Raw genomic sequence first — 13713 nt, 5'->3', positions numbered from 1 at the left:
CCACAATGTCATTACAAAAGACCCTATGGGTCAAGGACCTTTTGTTTAAGAGTTTTGCCTAATAATGGCTTTTTATAAACTATGAATGGGGGTTATGTCCCTTACATAATGGTAAAACCAATACATATAACATAAAAATGTTGCCCCTTGAAGTGCCAAGCATTTTCCACTACTTGAATTTTCTGTATGCATAACCATTCCAAAGTTATAGGGAAATCAAAGACAAATAAAAAAATCTAAAATACGACCTTGACCTTTGACCTTGACCTTATTTTCATTTTTTTGGACCAAGGATCTCAAATCAGAAGACCCTAGGTCTCTATCACTTATTGTTTTCCAGTTTAAAATACATTTCAAAATTTTCAAATTTATACAAAAGGGGAAATAACTCTCATATGGAATCTCTATACGGCTTCGGTCTAAATAAAACAGCACATCCTGAGGCTACAAGGAACAATTTGGAAAAATAAATTTGTTGGTTTCTTATACGGTTGTGAGAATTAAGCTATAACAAGAAAAACAGTGTCCGGGGAGATAACTCTTATATGGGAAAGTATTCGGTTTCGCAGTGTCAGTTTCAAAAGCGCATAATCTGTTCGATATCATATTACATTTATCTAAGCAACATCTTGCGAGACAAAAAAACAGCGAAGGAAAAAATTTTGGCGGGAGAAAAAAAAATAATGATAATAATAACTAGATTTGCCATTGCAAGCAATAGCGGATGGCACCCTTCCCCAATTGCCAGGCGAGCGGCAGCCATTTTGAAAATTCTAAAGTCAAAGAATGAATCTTCACATGCAAATTATCATTTTTGTTAAGTTTCGTTAAGTTTGGAGCATTTTGATATTTTAGACATTTTTGCTGTTTCCGTGGTTACGGCGGCCATTTTGAAAATTCCAACTTCAAAAGTCAACTCTGCTTATGCGAGTGACCATTTCTGTAAAGTTTCATCCAGTTTGCAGCATTTTCATTTTTTTGAAATTTTTTGCATTGTTTCCATGGTAACAAAAGCCATTTTGGAAATTCCAACTCCAAAAGCTACATCTGCCAATGTTGCTCATTGTTACTGTGAAGTTTCATTAAGTTTGGAGCATTTTGATATTTTTGAAAATTTGGGTGTTGTTTCCATGGTAACATAGTAGTTCCAATGAGTACCAAAATCTTCCAACACCTGTATATAGTGGGCACCTGCATTGTATTAAAATATAATGATTCTGAGTTAAAGCATATCCAAACAGTTCACCAAAACGAAAAACTGGATTTTTTCTCCTTTGTTCCGTTTCCATGGTAACGGCAGCCATCTTGAAAGTGCCAACCCCAAAAAGCAAATCTTCATACTGTATGGTGGTTAACATTATGGTATAGTTCCATCTTATTGGGTCCATTCACATTAGAGTTCCAGACTGGACAAAAATGTGTGGAAGAAAAATAATAAAGATAAAAAAAACAAAAAGAAACGTAGAATAACAATATGTCACCCCAACTCCGTTGAGGGTGCCATAATTAAAAACCAATTGTTCAGAGAACCATTGATGGTCTTTCCACCAGCTAAGACCTTTTTTTATTTGAAAATATTAAAATTTGGTTCAAAATGTCAATTTTAGAGTCAAATGAAAGCTTATTGAACGCTTATTCCAAAAATATATGGTTTCTTTAAAAAAAATTATATAGAAAAGGAAGATAATCTTTTACTTCCGGTTTAAAAAATTTCCTTCCGGTATTGTTTGATAGTTTACTTGACACTGATTTCAAAAATATATGGTTTTATATACTTTTACATTGATTTAGTACAAAAAATATCTACTTCCGGTTCACAAAAGGTTACTTCCGGTTGTGTTTTTTAAGGTCACATTTTTAAGGTCACATTGCTTTTTTTTTTTTTTTGCTTACAACTAAATGCAAAAAGTCCCATGGCTTTATCATGTGTACATATGAGGTAAAAGAAAAGGTCAAAATCTAGAACGTTTAATTAGCATATGACCTTGAGCTCAATTTCAAGGTCATCAACCATGAACCTCAAATCAAAAGACTCTAGTCCTCTACTTTATATTGTTAATGAGTTATATTACCATACGTATGATATAAGATATAAAAAGGGGGAAAACTCGCGTCAAATGTCTACGTACCCTTTCGACTAAAATTTATGTGTTACGACATGTCGTAACTCACAATTGTGTGAAAATATTTTGTTGATATCTTATATGATTTCTGAAAAAAAGAGATAACAAGCCAAAATCTAAATTTTAATCATGACTTTGACCTTGGACCTTGACCTCATTTTCATTTTTTTTAGGACCAAGAACTTCAAATCAAAAGTCCCTAGGCCTCTACCACTTATGGCTTTCCAGTTAAAAATGCATATCACTTATATCAAATATAAAAGGGGAAATAACTCTCATATGAAGTCTCCGGAAAGCTTCGGTCAGAATTAATCAAATCATCCTGAGGATATAACGAGCAATTTGGTAAAATAAATTTGTCGGTTTCTTATACGGTTGAGAAGATTAAGCGATAACAAGAACAATAGTGTTCGGGGAGATAACTCTTATATGGTTTAGCAGGGTCAGTTTCAAAAGCGCATATACTGTTCGATATCATATTTCATTTATCTAAGCGACATCTTGCGAAACAAAAAAACAGCGAAGAAAAAAAAAGAAAAAACAACTTTTGTCTGCACTAGTTGCAGAGGGAAGCTAACCAGCTGAGGTCTACTTGAGAAAAAAATCCAGGGTGTTGTTTTGCTTAATTTCTTTTTTTTAACTAGGTCCGAAGTTTGGGTCGGACACCCTATCCCATCCTTACAGAAAAGTTAATAAAACATGTTCTACGGCAATACTTTTGTCTGCACTGGCTATATAGGTGCTAAGGCAAGCTGGGCAGCTGAGGTCTACTTGAGAAAAAATCAAGGGTGTTGCTCGGCTTAGTTTTGTTTTTAAGTAGGTTCAGAATTGGGGTCGGCGACCCTAACCCACCCTTACAGAAAAGTTAATTAAAAATGTTCTACGGCAATACTTTTGTCTGCACTAGTTGCAAAAGGGAAGCTAAGTTTTGTTTTTAAGTATGTCCAAAAATGACGTCGGACACCCCTCCCTAACCTTACAGTTAAGTTAAAAAAAAATGTTCTACGACAATACTTTAGTCTGCACTAGGTGCAAAAAAAATCCAGATTGTTCTTAGCCTTATTTTTTTTTTTTTAAAGTAGGTCAAAAGTTGGGGTCGTCACCCTACCATACCGTTTAAGAAAAGTTAATAAACATATGTTGTACGGCAAAACATATGTCCGCACTAGGTGGAAATGGTGCTGCGTAACTGAGGTCAACATGAGTAAAATTTAGTATGTTGTTCGGCTTATTTTTTTCTTTATTTGAAAGTAGGTCGACTGTAAGGGTCGGACACCCTACCCCTCCCTCACAGAAAGGTTAACAAAAAAATGTTCTACGGCAATACTTTCGTCCGCACTAGGTGAAAAGGGAAGCTTAGTGGCTGATGTCTACTTGATTAAAAATTCAGGGTGTTGTTCGGCTTAATTTTTTTTTTTAACTAGGTCCAACGTTGGGGTCGCATACCTACCTAACCCTAACTAAAATTTTTAATAAACATGTTCTACGGCAAAGCTTTTGTCCTCACTAGGTGCAAATGGAAGCTGGGTAGCTGATGTCTACTTAATAAAAAGTCCAGGGTGTTGTTCGGCTTAATTATTTTTTTAACTAGGTCCAAAGTTGGGGTCGGACATCCTATCCGACCCTTACAGAAAACATTATTAAAAATGTTCTGCGGCAATACTTTTGTCTGCACTAGCTATATAGGTGCAAAGGGAAGCTGGGCAGCTGAGGTCTACTTGAAAAAAAAACAAGGGTGTTGTTCGGCTTAGTTTTGTTTTTAAGTAGGTCCACAGTAGGGGTCGGACATCCTAACCCGACCTTACATAAAAATTAATTAAAAATGTTCTACGGCAATACTTTTGTCTGTACTAGGTGCAAAGGGAAGCTAAGTAGCTGAGGTATACTTGAGAAAAAATCCAGGGTTTTGTTCGGCTTAGTTTTTTTTTTTTATTAACTAGGTCCCAAGTTGGGGTCGGACACCTTATCCCACCCTTACAGAACAGTTAATACACATTGTTCTACGGCAATATTTTTGTCTGCACTAGGTGCAAAGGGAAGCTGGGTAGCTGATGTCTACTTGATAGAAAAATCCAGAGTGTTTTTCGGCTATGTTTTGTTTTTAAGTATGTCCACATTTGGGGTCGGACACCCTACCCCAGCCTTACACAAAAGTTAAAAAAAAATATGTTCTACGGCAATACTTTAGTCTGCACAAGTGCAAAGAGAAGCTGGGTAACTGAGATATACTTGATAAAAAATCAAGGATGTTCTTCAGCTTAGGTTTTTTTTTTAAAGTAGGTCCACAGCTGGGATCGGACACAAACCCACCCTTAGAGAAAACTTAATAAAAATATGTTGTACGGCAAAACCTTTGTCCGCACTAGCTGGAAATGGAGCTGCGTAGCTGAAGTCAATATGACAAAAAATCTAGGGTGTTCTTCGTTTTAGTTTTTTTCTTGAGAAGGTCCAAAGTTGGGGTCGGATATCCTATCCCACCCTTACAGGAAAGTTAATAAAAAATGTTCACCGGCAAAAATTTTGGCTGCAATAGGTGCAAAGGGAAGCTGGGAATGATGTCTACTTGATAAAATATCCAGAGTTTCGTTCGGTTTAGTTTATTTTTTAAGTAGGTCCAAAATTGGGGTCAGACATCCTATCCCACCGTTACAGATAGGTTAATAACAAAATGTTCTCCCTAATACTTTTGTCCGGACTAGGTGCAGAGGGAGGCTGGGTAGCTGATGTCTACTTGATAAAAAATCTAGGGTGTTGTAAGGCTTAGTTTTTTTTCATTTAAAGTAGGTCCAAAGTTCGGGTCGGACACCATACCCACCCTTACAGAAAAGTTAATAAAAAAATGTTCTACGTCAATACTTTTGTCCACAAAAGGTGCAACGGGAAGCTGGGTTGCTGATGTCTACTTGATAAAAAATACAGGGTGTTGTTCGGCTTTAATTTTTTTTAAACTAGGTACAAAGTTGGGGTCGGACACCCTACCCAACCCTTACTAAAAAAATTATTTTTAATGTTGTACCGCAAAACTTGTGTCTGCACTAGGTGCAAAGGGAAGCTTAGTAGCTGATGTCTACTTGATAAAACATCAAGGGTGTTTTTCGGCTTAGTTTTGTTTTTAAGTAGGTCCACAGTTGGGGTCGGACACCCTACCCCACCCTTACAGAAAAGTTATTAAAAAATGTTCTACGGCAATACTTTCGTCCGCATTAGGTGAAAAGGGAAGCGTAGTAGCAGATGTCTACTTGATAAAAAATCTAGGGTGTTGTTCGGCTTCATTTTTGTTAACTAGGCCCAAAGTTGGGGTCGGACACCCTACCGAACCTTTACTGAAAAGTTTATTAAAGATGTTCTACGGCAAAACTTGTGTCTGCAATTGGTGCAAAGGGAAGCTGGGTAACTGAGGCCTATTTGAGAACAAATCCAGAGTGTTCTTCGGGTTAGTTTTTTTTTATGTAGGTCCAAAGTTGAGGTCGGACATCCTATCCCACCCTTACAGAAAAGTTAATAAAAAAAATGTTCTACGGCGAAACTTTTGTCTGCAATATGTGCAAAGGGAAGCTGGGTAGCTGATGTCTATCTGATAAAAAATCCAGTTTTGTTCGGCTTAGTTTATTTTTTAAGTAGGTCCAAATTTGTGGTCAGACATCCTATCACACCCTTACAGATAGGTTAATAAAAAAATGTTCTACCCAATACTTTTGTCTGCCCTAGGCGCAAAGGGAAGCTGGGTAGCTGAGGTCTACTTGAGGACAAATCCAGGATGTTGTTCGGGTTAGTTTTGTTTATGTAGGTCCAAAGTTGAGGTCGGACATCCTATCCCACCCTTACAGAAAAATTAATAAAAAAATGTTCTACGGCTTTACTTTTGTCCGCACTAGGCGCAAAGGGACGCTAGGTTGCTGATGTCTACTTGATAAAAAATCCAGGGTGCTGTTCGGCTTAATTTTGTTGATGTAGGTCCAAAGTTGGGGTCGGACACCCTACCCAACCCTCACTAAAAAGTTAGTTTATTAATAATGTTGTACGGCAAAACTTGTGTCTGCACTAGGTACAAAGGGAAGCTGGGTAGCTGGGGTCTGCTTGAGAAAAAATCAAGGGTGTTTTTCGACTTAGCTTTGTATTTAAGTAGGCCCACAGCTTGGGTCGGACACCATACCCCACCCTTTAAGAAAAGTTAATAAAAAAAAATGTTCTATGGCAAAACTTTTGTCCGCACTAGGTTGAAATGGAGCTGGGTAGCTGAGGTCAACATGATAGAAAATCTAGGGTGTTGTTCGGTTTAGTTTGTTTTCTTTTACAGTAGGTCCAAAGTTCGGGTCGGACACCCTACCCACCCTTACAGACAAGTTAATAAAAGAATGTTCTAAGTCAATACTTTTGTTCGCACTAGGTGCAAAGGGAAGCTGGGTTGCTGATGTCTACTTGATAAAAAAATCCAGGGTGTTTTTCGGCTTAGTTTTGTTTTTAAGTCGGTCCACAGTTGAGGTCGGACAGACTACCCCACCCCTACAGAAAAGTTAATAAAAAATGTTCTACGACAATCCTTTCGTCCGCATTAGGTAAAAAGGGAAGCTTAGTAGCTGATGTCTACTTGATAAAAAATCTAGGGTGTTGTTCGGCTTCATTTTTTTTAACTAAGCCCAAAGTTGGGGTCGGACACCCTACCAAACCTTTACTGAAAAGTTTATTAAAGATGTTTTACGGCAAAACTTGTGTCTGCACTAGGCGCAAAGGGAAGCTGGGTAGCTGAGGTCTACTTGAGGACAAATCCAGGGTGTTGTTCGGGTTAGTTTTGTTTATGTAGGTCCAAAGTTGAGGACGGACATTCTATCCCACCCTTACTAAAAAGTTAGTTTATTAATAATGTTGTACGGCAAAACTTGTGTCTGCACTAGGTGCAAAGGGAATCTGGGTAGCTGGGGTCTGCTTGAGAAAAAATCAAGGGTGTTTTTTGGCTTAGCTTTGTTTTTAAGTAGGTCCACAGCTTGGGTCGGACACCATACCCCACCCTTTAAGAAGAGTTAATAAAAAAAAATGTTCTACGGCAATACTTTTGTCCGCACTAGGTGGAAACGGAGCTGGGTAGCTGAGGTCAACATGATAGAAAATCTAGGGTGTTGTTCGGCTTAGTTTTTTTCTTTTACAGTAGGTCCAAAGTTCGGGTTGGACACCCTACCCACCAGTACAGACAAGTTAATAAAAAATGTTCTACGGCAATCCTTTCGTCCAAATTAGGTGAAAAGGAAAGCTTAGTAGCTGATGTCTTCTTGATAAAAAATCGAGGGTGTGGTTCGGCTTCTTTTTTTTTTTTAACTCAGCCCAAAGTTGGGGTCGCACACCCAACCAAATCTTTACTGAAAAATTTATTAAAAATGTTCTACGGCAAAACTTGTGTCTGCACTTGGTGCAAAGGGAAGCTGGGTAGCTGAATTTTACTTGAGAACAAATACAGGGTGTTGTTGGGGTTATTTTTTTTTATGTAGGTCCAAAGTTGAGGGCAAACATCCTATTCCACCCTTATAGAAAAGTTAATAAAAAAATGTTCTACGGCAATACTTTTGTCTGCACTAGGTTCAAAGGGAAGATGGGTTGCTGATGTGTACTTGATAAAAAAATCCAGGGTTTAACTAGGTCCAAAGTTTAGGTCGGACAACCTACCCAACCCTCAATAAAAAGTTTATTAATAATGTTGTACGGCAAAATTTGTGTCTGCACTAGGTGCAAAGGGAAGCTGGGTAGCTGAGGTCTACTTGATAAAAAATCAAGGGTGTTTTCGGTTTAGTTCTGTTTTTAAGTAGGTCCACAGTTGGGGTCGGACACCCCAACCCAACCTTTAAGAAAAGTTAATAAAAATATATTGTACGGCAATACTTTTGTCCGCACTAGGTGGAAATGGAGCTGGTTAGCTGAGGTCAACATGATAAAAAATGTAGGGTGTTGTTCGTCTTAGTATTTTTCTTTCAAGTAGGTCCAAAGTTTGGGTCGGACACCCTACCAACCCTTACAGAAAAGCTAATAAAAAATGTTCTACAACAATACTTGTGTCTGCACTAGGTGCAAAGGGAAGCTGGGTAGCTGAGGTCTACTTGAAAAAAAATCCAGGGTGTTGTTCGGCTTAGTTTTGTATTTAAGTAGGTCCACAGTTGGGATCGGACACCCTAACCCACCCTTACAGAAAAGTTAATAAAAAATGTTCAACGGCAATTATTTTGTCTGCACTAGGTGCAAAGTGAAGCTGGGTAGATATGTCTACTTGAGAAAAAAATCCAGGGTGTTTTTCAACTTAGTTTTGTTTTTAAGTAGGTCCACTGTTGGGGTCGGACACCCTACCCCACACTTACAGAAAAGTTTATAAAAAATGTTCTTAGGCAATACTTTTGTCTGCACTAGGTGCAAAGGGAAGCTGGGTAGCTAAGGTCTACTTGCAAAAAAATCCAGGGTGATGTTCGGCTTAGTTTTTTTTTTCATGTAGGTCCAAAGTTGGGGTCGGACATCCTATCCCTACATTACAGAAAAGTTAATAAAAAAAAATTCTAAGGCAATGCTTTTGTCCCATTTAGGAGCAAAAGGAAGCTGGATTGCTGTTGTCTACTTGATAAAAAATCCAGGGTGTTGGTCGGCTTAATTTTGTTTTTTAAACTAGCTCCAAAGTTGGGGTCAGACACCCTACCCAAACCTTACTAAAAAGTTTATTTATAAAGTTGTACTGCAAAACTTTGTCTGCACTAGGTGCAAAGGAAAGCTGGGTAGCTGAGGTCTACTTGATAAAAATCCAGAGTGTTTTTCGGCTTAGTTTTGTTTTTTAACTAGGTCCAAAGTAAGGGTCGGACATCCTATCCCACCCTTACAGAAAACTTTTAAAAAATGTTCTCCGGCAATGCTTTTGTCCGCATTAGGTACAAAGGGAAGCTGGGTTGCTGATGTCTACTTGATAAAAAATCCAGGGTGTTGTTTGGCTTTATTCTTTTTTTAACTAGGTCCAAATTTGGGGTCGGACACCCTTTTACCACCCTTACAGAAAAGTCAATACAAAATGTTCTACGGCAATACCGTTGTCCGCGCTAGTTGCAAAGGGAAGATGGGTAGCTTATGACTACTTGATAAAAATCCAGAATGTTTTTCGGCTTAGTTTTGTTTTTAAGTAGGTCCACAGTTGGAGTCCGACACCGAAAAGTTAATAAAAAATGTTCTACGGCCATAATTTTGTCCGCAGTAGGTGCCAAGGGAAGCTGGGTAGCTCAGGTCTACTTGATAAAAAATCCAGGGTGTTTTTCGGCTTGGTTTTGTTTTTAAGTAGGTCCACAGTTGGGGTCGGACACCTTATCCCACCCTTACAGAAAAGTTAATAAAACATGTTGAACGGCAATACTTTTGTCCGCAATTGGTGCAAAGGGAAGCTGGGAAGCTGAGGTCTACTTGATAAAAAATCCAGGGTGTTTTTCGGCTTAATTTTGTTTTTTAACTAGGTCCAAAATTTGGGTCGGACACCCTTTCCAACCATTACTAAAAGGTTTATTAATAATGTTCTACGGCAAAACTTTTGTCCGCACTAGGTGCAAATGGAATCTTGGTAGCTGATGTCTACTTGATAAAAAATCCAGGGTGTTGTTCGGCTTATATATGTTTTTTAACTAGGTCCAAAGTAAGGGTCGGACATCCTATCCCAACCTTACAGAAAACTTTAAAAAAATGTTCTCCGGCAATGCTTTTGTCAGCATTAGGTTCAAAGGGAAGCTGGGTTGCTGATGTCTACTTGATAAAAAATCCAGCGTGTTGTTTGGCTTTATTCTTTTTTTAACTAGGTCCAAATTTGGGGTCGGACACCCTTTTACCACCCTTACAAAAAAGTCAATACAAAATGTTCTACGGCAATACCTTTGTCCGCGCTAGTTGCAAAGGGACGATGGGTAGCTTATGTCTACTTGAGAAAAAATCGAGGGTGTTTTTCGACTCAGTTTTTTTGATAAAGTAGGTCCAAAGTTGGGGTCTGACATCCTACCCAACCCTTAGTGAACAGTTAATAAAATTATTTCTACTGCAATACGGTTGTCCGCACTAGGTGCAAAGGGAAGCTGGATAGCTGAGGTCTACTTCATAAAAAATCTAGGGTGTTTTTCGGCTTAGTTTTGCTTTTAAGTATTTCACAGTTGGTGTCGGACACCTTATCCCTTGTTCTACTGCAATACTTTTATCCGCACAAGGTGCAAAGGAAAGCTGAGCAGCTGATGTCTACTTGATAAAAAATCCAGGGTTTTGTTCGGCTTAATTTTGTTTTTTAACTAGGGCCAAAGTTGGGGTCGGACACCCTACCCAACCATTACTAAAAGGTTCATTGATAATGTTCTACGGCAAAACTTTTGTCCGCACTAGGTGCAAAGGGAAGCTGGGTAGCTGACATCTACTTTATAAAAAATCCAGGGTGTTGTTCGGCTTAATTTTGTTTTTTAACTAGGTCCAAAGTACGGGTCGGACATCCTATCCCACCCTTACAGAAAAATTAAAAACAAAAAGTTCTTTTGTCCGTACTAGGTGCGAAGGAAAGCTGGGTTGCTGATGTCTACTTGATAAAAAAAAACCAGGGTGTTGTTCGGCTTAATTTTTTTTAAAGTTGGGGTCGGACACCCTTTTACCAACCTTACAGAAAAGTCAATACAAAAATGTTTTACGGCAATACCTTTGTCCACACTAGTTGCAAAGGGAAGATGGGTAACTTATGTCTACTTGAGAAAAAATCCAGGGTGTTTTTCGACTTAGTTTTCTTATAAAGGAGGTCCAAAGTTGGGGTCGGACATCCTACCCCACCCTTAGTGAACAATTAATAAAAATATTTCTACGGCAATACGGTTGTCCGCTCTAGGTCCAAAGGGAAGCTGGGTAGCTGAGGTCTACTTCATAAAAAATCCAGGGTGTTGTTTGGCTTAGTTTTATTCAAAGTAGGTCCAAAGTTGGGGTCGGACACCATACCCCACCCTTTCAGAAAAGTTAATGAAAAATGTTCTGCGGCTAAACTTGTGTCTGCACTAGGTGCAAAGGGAAGCTGGGTAGCTAAGGTCTATATCAGAAAAAAATCCAGTTTGTTCATTAGCTTTTTTTTTTTTTAAGTAGGTCCAAATTTGGGTCGGACACTCTACTCCACCCTTTCCATGCTTACAGAAAAGTTAAGAACAAAATGTTCTACGGCAATCCTTTTATCCGCACTACGTGCAAATGAAAGCCGGGTAACTGAGGCCTACTTGAGAAAAAATCCAGGGTGTTGCTCGGCTTCGTTTTTTTTAAGTAGGTCCGAAGTTGTAATCAGACATCTTACCCTACTCTTACTGAAAACATAATAAAAAATGTTCTACGGCAAGACTTTTGTCCGCACTAGGTACAAAGGGAAGCTGGGTAGCTGATGTCTACTTGATAAAAAATCCAGGGTGTTGTTCGGCTTAATTTTGTTTTTTAACTAGGTCCAAAGTTAGGGTCGGACATCTTATTCAACCCTTACAGAAAATTTTAAAAAAAATGTTCTACGGCAATACCTTTGTCCGCACTATTTGCAAAGAGAAGATGGGTAGCTTATGTCTACTCTAGAAAAAATCCAGGGTGTTCTTCGGCTTAGTTTTTTGTTAAAGAAGGTCCAAAGTTGGGGTCGGACATCCTACCCTACTCTAACAGAAAAGTTAATAAAATATGTTCTACGGCATAACCTTTGTCTGCACTAGGTGCAAAGGGAAGCTGGGTAGCTGAGATATACTTCAGACAAAATCCAGGGTGTTCTTCGGCTTAGATTCTTTTTTAAAGAGGTCCAAAGTTTGGGTCGTACATCCTACCCCACCCTTTAAGAAAAGTTAATAAAAATATGTTTTACAGAAAAACTTTTGTCCGCACTAGGTGGAAATGGAGCTGGATAGCTGAGATTAACATGAGAAAAAATCCAGGGTGTTGTTCGTCTTATATTTTTTTTAAGAAGGTCCACAGGGTCGGACACCCTACCCCACCCTTACAGAAAAGTTAATAAAAAAAAATCATCGGCATGAATTGTGTCTGCACTAGGTGCAAAGGGAAGCTGGGTAGCTGAGGACTACTTGAGAAAAAATCCAGGGTGTTGTTCGGCTTAGTTTTGTTTTTAAGTAGGTCCACAGTTGGGGTCAGATACCCTACCCGACCCTTACAGAAAAGATAATAAAAAATGGTCAACAGCAATACTTTTGTCCGCATTTGATGCAAAGGGAAGCTTAGTAGCTGATGTCTACTTGATAAAAAATCCCAGGTGTTGTTCTGCTTAATTTTTTTTAGACCCAAAGTTGGGGTCAGACACACTACCCAACCCTACTAAAAAGTTGATTTATAATGTTGTACGGACAAACTAGGTGCAAACGGAATCTGGGTAGCTGAGGTCTCCTTGATAAAAAAAATCCGCGTATTTTTCGGCTTAGTTTTTTAAGTAGGTCCAAAGTCGCGGTCGGACACACAACCCCAACCTTACAGAAAAGCTAATAAAACAAAATGTTCTACGTCGATACATTTGTCTGCACTAGGTGCAAAGGGAAGCTGGGTAGCTGAGATCTACATGAGAAAAAATCCAGGGTATTTTTCGGCTTAGTTTTTTATTTAAACTAGGTCCAAAGTTGGGGTCGGACACCCTACCCCACCCTTTAAGAAAAATTAATAAAAATATGTTGTACGGCGAAACTTTTGTCCGCCCTAGGTGGAAATGCAACTGGCTAGCTGAGGTCAACATGAGAAAAAATCTAGCCCTTACAGAAAAGTTAATAAAGATGTTATACCGCAATACTTTTGTCCGCACTAGGTGCAAAGGGAAGCTGGGTAGCTGATGTCTACTTGATAAAAAAGTACATGGTGTTGTTTTATTCAAAGTAGGTCCAAAGTCGTGGTCGGACACCCTACCCCACCCTTACAGAAAAGATAATTAAAAGATGTTCTACAGCAATACATTTGTCCGCATTAGATGCAAAGGGAAGCTTAGTAGCTGATGTCTCCTTGAGAAAAAATCCAGGGTGTTGTTCGGCTTATTTTTTTTTTAACTAGGTCCACAGTTTGGGGCGCACACCCTGCCCAACCCTTACTGAAAAGTTTATTAATAATGTTGTACGGATAAAACTTGTGTCTGCTCTAGGTGCAAAGGAAAGTTTGGGTAGCTGAGGTCTACTTGATAAAAAATCCAGGGCGTTTTTCGGCTTAGTTTTGTTTTTAAGTAGGTCCACATTTGGGGTCTGACAACCCAACTCAACCTTACAGAAAAGTTAATAAAAAAATGTTCTACAGCAATACTTTTGTCCGCACTAGGTACAAAGGAATTTTTTTTTAACTAGATCCAAAGTTGGGATTGGACACCTTACCCATCCCTTACTAAAAGGTTTATTAATAAAGTGTACGGAAAAACTTGTGTCTGCACTAGGTGCAAAGGGAAGTAGCTGAGTTCTACATGATAAAAATTCCAGGGTGTTTTTTCGGCTTAGTTTTGTTTTTAAGTAGGTCCACAGTTGCGGTCGGACACCCCACCCGAACCTTACAGAAAAGTTAATAACACAAAATGTTCTACGGCAATACATTTGTCTGCACTAGGTGCAAAAAGAAGCTGGGTAGCTGA

General features: G+C 38.7%; 1 protein-coding gene across 6 annotated transcripts in view; it reads right to left on the bottom strand.

Moving 5' to 3' along the window:
- LOC139528747 (mediator of RNA polymerase II transcription subunit 12-like) overlaps window positions 1-13713 on the bottom strand; it is a 322630-nt gene that overhangs the window by 147985 nt on the left and 160932 nt on the right. The window lies entirely within an intron of this gene.

The sequence above is a fragment of the Mytilus edulis genome, chromosome 1 (assembly GCF_963676685.1).
Source record: "Mytilus edulis chromosome 1, xbMytEdul2.2, whole genome shotgun sequence".
NCBI lineage: Eukaryota > Metazoa > Mollusca > Bivalvia > Mytilida > Mytilidae > Mytilus > Mytilus edulis.
This window is presented reverse-complemented; position numbering and strand designations above follow the sequence as displayed.